The sequence below is a fragment of the Rutidosis leptorrhynchoides genome, chromosome 8, assembly GCF_046630445.1.
Source record: "Rutidosis leptorrhynchoides isolate AG116_Rl617_1_P2 chromosome 8, CSIRO_AGI_Rlap_v1, whole genome shotgun sequence".
Lineage (NCBI taxonomy): Eukaryota > Viridiplantae > Streptophyta > Magnoliopsida > Asterales > Asteraceae > Rutidosis > Rutidosis leptorrhynchoides.
In genome coordinates this window covers 14,266,600-14,273,689 of record NC_092340.1, presented here as the reverse complement: position 1 = coordinate 14,273,689, position 7,090 = coordinate 14,266,600, and positions in this window count along the sequence as shown.

Sequence of the window (7,090 nt, the reverse complement as noted above, 5' to 3'; positions counted from 1 at the left end):
CTATTGAATTCTATTTATAATAGATTTTTGAATTATTAAAGTGAATTATTAAAGTATGAATTATTAAAGTGAATTATTAAAGTATGAATTATTAAAGTGAATTATTAAAGTATGAATTATTAAAGTTAAAGTAAAATAAAAGTAAAGTAAAGGTAAAGTTAAAGTATAGTAAAAGTATAAAACTATATACGTATAATACGCGTATAAATATATATAATATTAATTTAAATCGTTATATATATTTAATAAAATAAAATATAAATATCGTTATCTTTATCATACTGGTTAAGTAATGAGTTGTCAAAAGTGGTTCTAGATATTTATAAAAGATATATACGTTTTAATAATAAAGTTCTTTTTAAACTGAAAACGTTTTTTGTACTTTTGAAACTAAATCAAATAAATATGATAATTTTATTTTCCAAAACTAAATATATTTAAGAATCATTTTGTTAAAAGGTTAAAATAATGGAAATCGTTATACTACAAAACATTTTAGAAAAGTAGAATTATATATATTCATAATAGGTTTCAAGTTTTTAAATTACAGTCTGTTGGTGAAGCATGGGATAAAGTCCAAAGGTTAAATAAACGTATGAAATCGTCTTAATGAAAAATGTCGAGTTACTTAACTTGTCGATATCCAACATCTAAGTTATTTACACTCCACGTTCTTATTTTCATATTAAATAAAATGAAAGTTAACATAGTTATCTTATCAAGGTCACGAGGAAAATATTATAAAACATGCCTTGGAAATTAAACAGAAATTTCCACTAACCCTTGTCTAGTTCCCGTTAATTGACACATTTGTTCTTATTTATAAATCACTTTACCATTTTTCGAATGTTGTCAAAAAGAATAGATTTCTTAAATCACATTGGACCTCATAACATAGGCCCGTAATCATATCATAATGTATCTGATAATTCAATCATTTGATATTATCTCTTAATTCTGTCGATAAATATATCGAAACAAATACGTTCATGTAAAGTATCATATATCTAATACTTTGTTAATGTTTTCAGTTAATATTATATATTATATATACATATCTATATACTCATAATTGTTCGTGAATCGTCGAACACGGTCAAAGGGTAATTGATTACATGAATGTAGTTCCAAACTTTTTGAGATTCAACATTACAAATTATGCTTATCGTGTCGGAAATATATAAAGGTTAAGTTTAAATTTGGTCAGAAATTTTCGGGTCGTCACAGTACCTACCCGGTAAAGAAATTTCGTCCCGAAATTTGATCGAGGTCGTCATGGCTAACAATAAGAATGTTATTATGACGAATATAAGTTGATTCATAGGGTTTTATCATGATTGAGAAATATGGATAAAATAATTTGATTACTCGAAACGTATGAGTGAAGCTATCGTAAAAGAGTGAAATGAGAATAGGGATTCGTCTTATATTTTGACGTCATCACGGTTGATCTCCGGATTAAATAAAATCTTTGTAATCTATATAGGATTTGATTCTTCGATGATTAAGGAAATTATGATCCTCTTCGATTTAATGCGATGATTCATCTCGATTTTTCTGTCGGATATTTCACTATAAATCCACCTCCTTCGTTTCCTTTTAATTCACACCTTCTATTCTTTCTCCCTCAATTCTTACTTTAAAATTATTCGTCAATATGCTTCATCCAGTGCTGATTCTCGATATACTCCTCACTTTCATATCTGTCGTTCTTCTTTTTCATCTACCTCCGGAAGAATCTATTTACTTCTACTATACTCTTGGTTTTATAGTTTTTTTTGTTCTCCCGTGTCTTTATATTGCTATATGCATCGATATATACGGTTTATAATTTCTGGGTTGTTGTTGGGTTTTATATCTTCCCTTATATTTCGATGTCCCTGCTTCTGTCTTCTATAATCATTGTCATCCCCAATTAATGCTCTCTTTTATTTGCTGCGATTTATACCCCAATTTCTATTTCGGAGTTTTGTCCTTTCGTTTCTTCTTCTTGCGATTAAGCACCGCTTGTAATGGTCCAGAATTCGCATATATGAATTTCGGAATGAACATTGTTAATGTTCTAAGAAGGAAATTGTAATGGCACGATCTTGACTTGTCAAATTACTAGAATACCTCGGATAAGGCCGAATCATCAAGAAATATTTTCTTGATATTTTAGAGGTTAAAGATAATACAAGAGTCGTGTAACATAGAACATGATGACGTTATAATCTGTGAATCATCACGTTCCATTTAGAAACTCAGCATGACTTACTGTAATATAATCACGTTGATCAAGTGTCATTATATTATACTAGTTCATGCTTCAGTTCCCAACACTACTTCAAAAATATTCCTATTTTAAATTCGAAAGTTTCAGAATTTAGAAACTAAAATAGTTTTTTTTATGATGTAATACAGACAGCACGAAGAGGTAAATGATTTCAGATAAGAATAATTATGGAAATATCTTCAGAAATATGGAGGATATTTATAATGAAAGATACGATGATATCTTAAAATTTCTAATATCAGAGGATGATGAAGAATATTGTCCGTAAGGGTTTAGAGTCAGGAGCAAGGTATTCGATAATGATCTCAGCAGACATGGAATCATTTGGATTCTTTGAAGGTAGATTTCGTCCTTGTGATTTATCCACAGTCTTCTTCATGGTTTGCTCAATCCGTATTTTTCAGTACCAAATCTTCTCTTTTTCTGAGCTTTGCTAACACACTACTCTTTATCATCAAACTTTTTACTATTAAGGTCGTTTATAGTTTTTGCTACTTCATCAGTATTTCGAGAACTAGTTCGCAGTTTAGTGTGTTTTTCAGAAACTTCACATTCAAAGTATATAAGTCCAGAAGATAGACACATATAATTGTTGGTGTAGACATGCTGCGAGATTTCAAAATACTGATTGCTAATTTCCGATGATTCGTATGGCAATTCTCGTTACAAGATGCAGATGAGTAAATGATGGGGTTTTGATAAATATAAAGATTTTTCGGAAAATCAAAGATCAATGAAGTTGTTAATAAGTTTACTGCAAATGTGGCGAGATATGAAAGGTTCCCCGGTAATAATGATGAAGGGGTAATCATTATAATAAGGCTTATTCGATTGAACAATTGAAGTTGGTTTGCTGGAGCTATGACAAAACCGTCTATTTTTAGAAGGGATTGAAAAATTATTTTAGCTAGTAAATGTCAAAAGGTCTGACATGGATACATGTTAAATTATGACTTTAGTTTCAAGAGTTTTTCAGGTACGTAACTGTGGATAACATGTGGTTGGATCATCATCTCGATTGTTCATTATTTGAAGTGTCTTCAGGTATTTTGAAGGGTTTGAACACAGATTATAATCGTTAATATACATACGATGTTCTAACACAGTTTTGAAGTTAAAGTATAGCTTTGAAATATGTAAGAATCTAAGAGTGATGATACCGGTTATAACTTGAATTGAATTCGGCGATTTCAAAATCAGAATATGTAATTAGATTTTTGAATGAGTATGGTTGTTTTGATTTCTATAAAAGAATGTATATTGTTGTGAAAGTAGGGAGTATAATGGATGATCTGCTGAATCAGATTCGAAGAATGTAACATATTAATTGTGAATTTATATATCTCTCGAGTATTACCTACCCGTTAAAAAAAATGTCACAATTAATATTTTGTACAAAAGAATTTTATTACAGTCTTTATGGAAATATATGTGTATATTTTTTCAGATGTAATATAGATTTAATGAGTTAATATTAAATTAAACTCACTTGATTTATGGTTAAGGCTAGGATAGATAATTTATAAACTTTAGAAATTACATAATCATCGTAGAATGTTTTCCCAATGAAGTTATGAATCAATACTTCATCGTTGTGGTATTCCTTAGTATCTACAGGGCGTATGACGTCGATGCTCATGGGACAAATTGTGAAGTTGAGGTTTACGATGCGGTTGTTGTTGGTGGTGGTAATGGTACTGTTGATGTTGTTGATGGTGGTACTTGTTATGTTGCTGGTGCTGCTGCTGGTGTTTGTAACCTTTGCACCATATTCTCCAAAGCCACTACCCGAGCGCGAAGCTCGTTGACTTCTTCTATTACACCTGGGTGATTGTCGGTTCGGACGAGCGGATAAATAAGATCTAGAATTTGGTGTAGTATATAATCATGACGAGATACTCTGGAAATGAGAGAAAATGGTGTTTCGAACAGGTTCGCCGGTAAGTGCTTCAGGTTCATTGCCAAGAGGCCAATGTGGTGGATGGAAAGGATCGCCTTCTTCTTGTCTCCAATGATTAAGGAGGCTACGAACCCATCCCCAATTCATCCATAATAGATGATGGCTGATGATGTAGCGTGAGGGTACGAAATAGTATTATTTTTAATACAAAATACTACAAAATATGACACAAGTTTTATTAATTTACGGATGGGATATACCTAAACCTTGCTACAACACTATAGGCAGTGTACCTAATCGTAGAGTAGTGTAGTTTTTAGTAAGTCCGGTTCGTTCCACAGGGAGCTGGTGATACTTACTATATTTTTAACTATATTTATACAAAATATATATAATTATATAAGTAGTAATATTATTATAAAAGGGGGGTTTTACCGTTTAATGACCGGTTTGTCGATTCTATATTTTAAGCGTAAAGATAAATGACGATAATTAAAGTGCGTAAAATAAATAAATGACGATAAATAAAATAACAATAAATAAAATTGCGATAGAATATGAAATAAAAGGATTATGCTTATTTAAACTTCCGTAATCATGATGTTTGACGTGTTGATTTTAATTTATTACCATGGGTTAATTGTCCTTTGTCCTGGTTTATTTGATACGTCTATCTGGTTTTTGTCCATAATAGTCCATCGGTCATAAATATAAAGTGCGAGTATCCTCGTCAAATTACCCTTATACCCGAAGTCAAATATTCCAACTGATTAAGGATTTAAACTGTGACGCAGTTATCACTTCTGTCAACAATTACACCAGTTATCACTGTATGTAATCCACCCCTGTTTTAATTAGTTTATGAATATTAATTCATCCACTTGATCAGAATGAATAATCAATTACCCAACCCAATTGATTAATTAAATGATTATAACAGATTCCATATGAACATCACTAAATAGGACAACCATAATCATTATTAATTATTAGGTTAATTAATTTGAAGATAGGTTCGACAGACTCCAATGAGTTGTCACTCAATTAGACAATACCCCCCATCTATTAATAGTCAATAGTTCAATTTCCACAAGTGTCGGTCTTTTGCCCAAACCTTAATTATGGTCCAAAGTTCAATAACCCCTTCTTAATATTTTAGCACAACATCACGATTACTTCGGCTCAAATAAGCATAATAATAACTTAGTTACGATACATTAATTTAAAAAGGAAGAACATAGCTTACAGTGGTGATTAATCGCGTAGCGTTACACGGGCAGAGTTTCGACTTTAAAACCCGTAAAATATTTCTTACAATAACCCAATTATTATTAAACTTAAATTAAACTTAATATTATAAATATAAATATATATATTCTTACAGAGGGAAAGAAAGAAAAATGAAGTGAAGGTGTTCTTTTTCATTACTACGTGAATTCCATTTTATAGGCAAATGTTGATTTGAAATTTTCACTTATGACCCCTTAACTATGCTCAATTAACAACTTTTTATTATTTATTATTATTCTTATTATGAATTATTTAAATATTATATTATATTCTTGTGCATAGTTGACTTGTACTTTCAGCTCCGTTGCGTCGAGCGTTGATAGTTGGCTCGGGTACCGGTTCCGGATTTTCGAACGTCCTTTCGTATAATTTAATATCTTGTACTTTGCGTTTTGTAACTTGTACTCTTGTCATTTTTAGACGTTTCTCATCAATAAATTGAACCTTTTGAATTGTATCTTGTACATTTGAGCTTTTTGGACGTTTTGGTCTTTCAAATCTTCGTTTTTGTCTTTAAATCTTCATTTTCGAGCGATTTGCGTCTTTTGTCTTCGCACTTATTTATTTAACTATTACAACTAAAAATAAGGAAATTACATTTAAAAACTTTACATATTGGAACGATATTGCTACTAAATATATGTTCATTTGGAGCACTATCAAATATCCCCACACTTGAGCGTTGCTTGTCCTCAAGCAATACAGAACTTGAAATAAAAACATACATGAATCACTTTTTTATTCATCACATTTTGTACATCAGTGATTTTGATATAGCGGTATAAACAATGACAGTAACGATGGTTAAAGGTGGGTGTGTCATCCACAGTTGCCTCGGGTTTAGGTCAAAGACACTTGCAATCAAATAGCCGATTTACTTTCGGTTTCCAAAGCAAAGTGCACATTTGAAAGGTGGTTTACAGTCCCACATGACTATGAAAATGTAGATCCTTAAGGAAATTGGATCTTTATGAAAACATTTGATCTTTTTGAAAATTTAATCTAGCTTTTACCCTAGATAAGTTTTCCGGAATAACCCTTCATCGGTGTTTGCAAAATATTTTTGTGGGTTGTGTGGGTTTCAGATTTGAAAATTTTAGCTCAACACTTGTGGTTTTGTGTTACCCACTTGCTAACCTTGTATTAGGAAAGCAACACGTCCAGTTTACTTGTCCCGTATATTACCTTTCGGCAAACTACCGTCCGGTTGTAAAGGAAAGCGATGAACAAGAAACTGTTAAGGCAATGTCCCGTGACAGGCTTTTAATTATGGTCCAAAAACGTGTCGGATGCTAGTACTATCCTTGGTAGGAGCAATAGTAAAGATCATCCTTTGATTTTTCGGTCTGGCACAAGGTCCTGTCTCCGACCATGCTATGCAACCACCGTTCTTACGGTTGACACCCGATTTGGTTCAGGTGACCTAATGAATTCCAATGAATTCTCAGGATTTTACGTTCAATGGTAATGAACGCATTGAAAATAGGTTTTCAGAAAACAAATCGGTTTTATTTTTGATCAAAATATTTTCTCGTTCAAGCTCGAGTTTAGATATCATTGAATTCCATGAGTTTGTAATTCTTAATCTTTAAGGTCAATCTCTAGGATTGAGTAATATCAGTCTT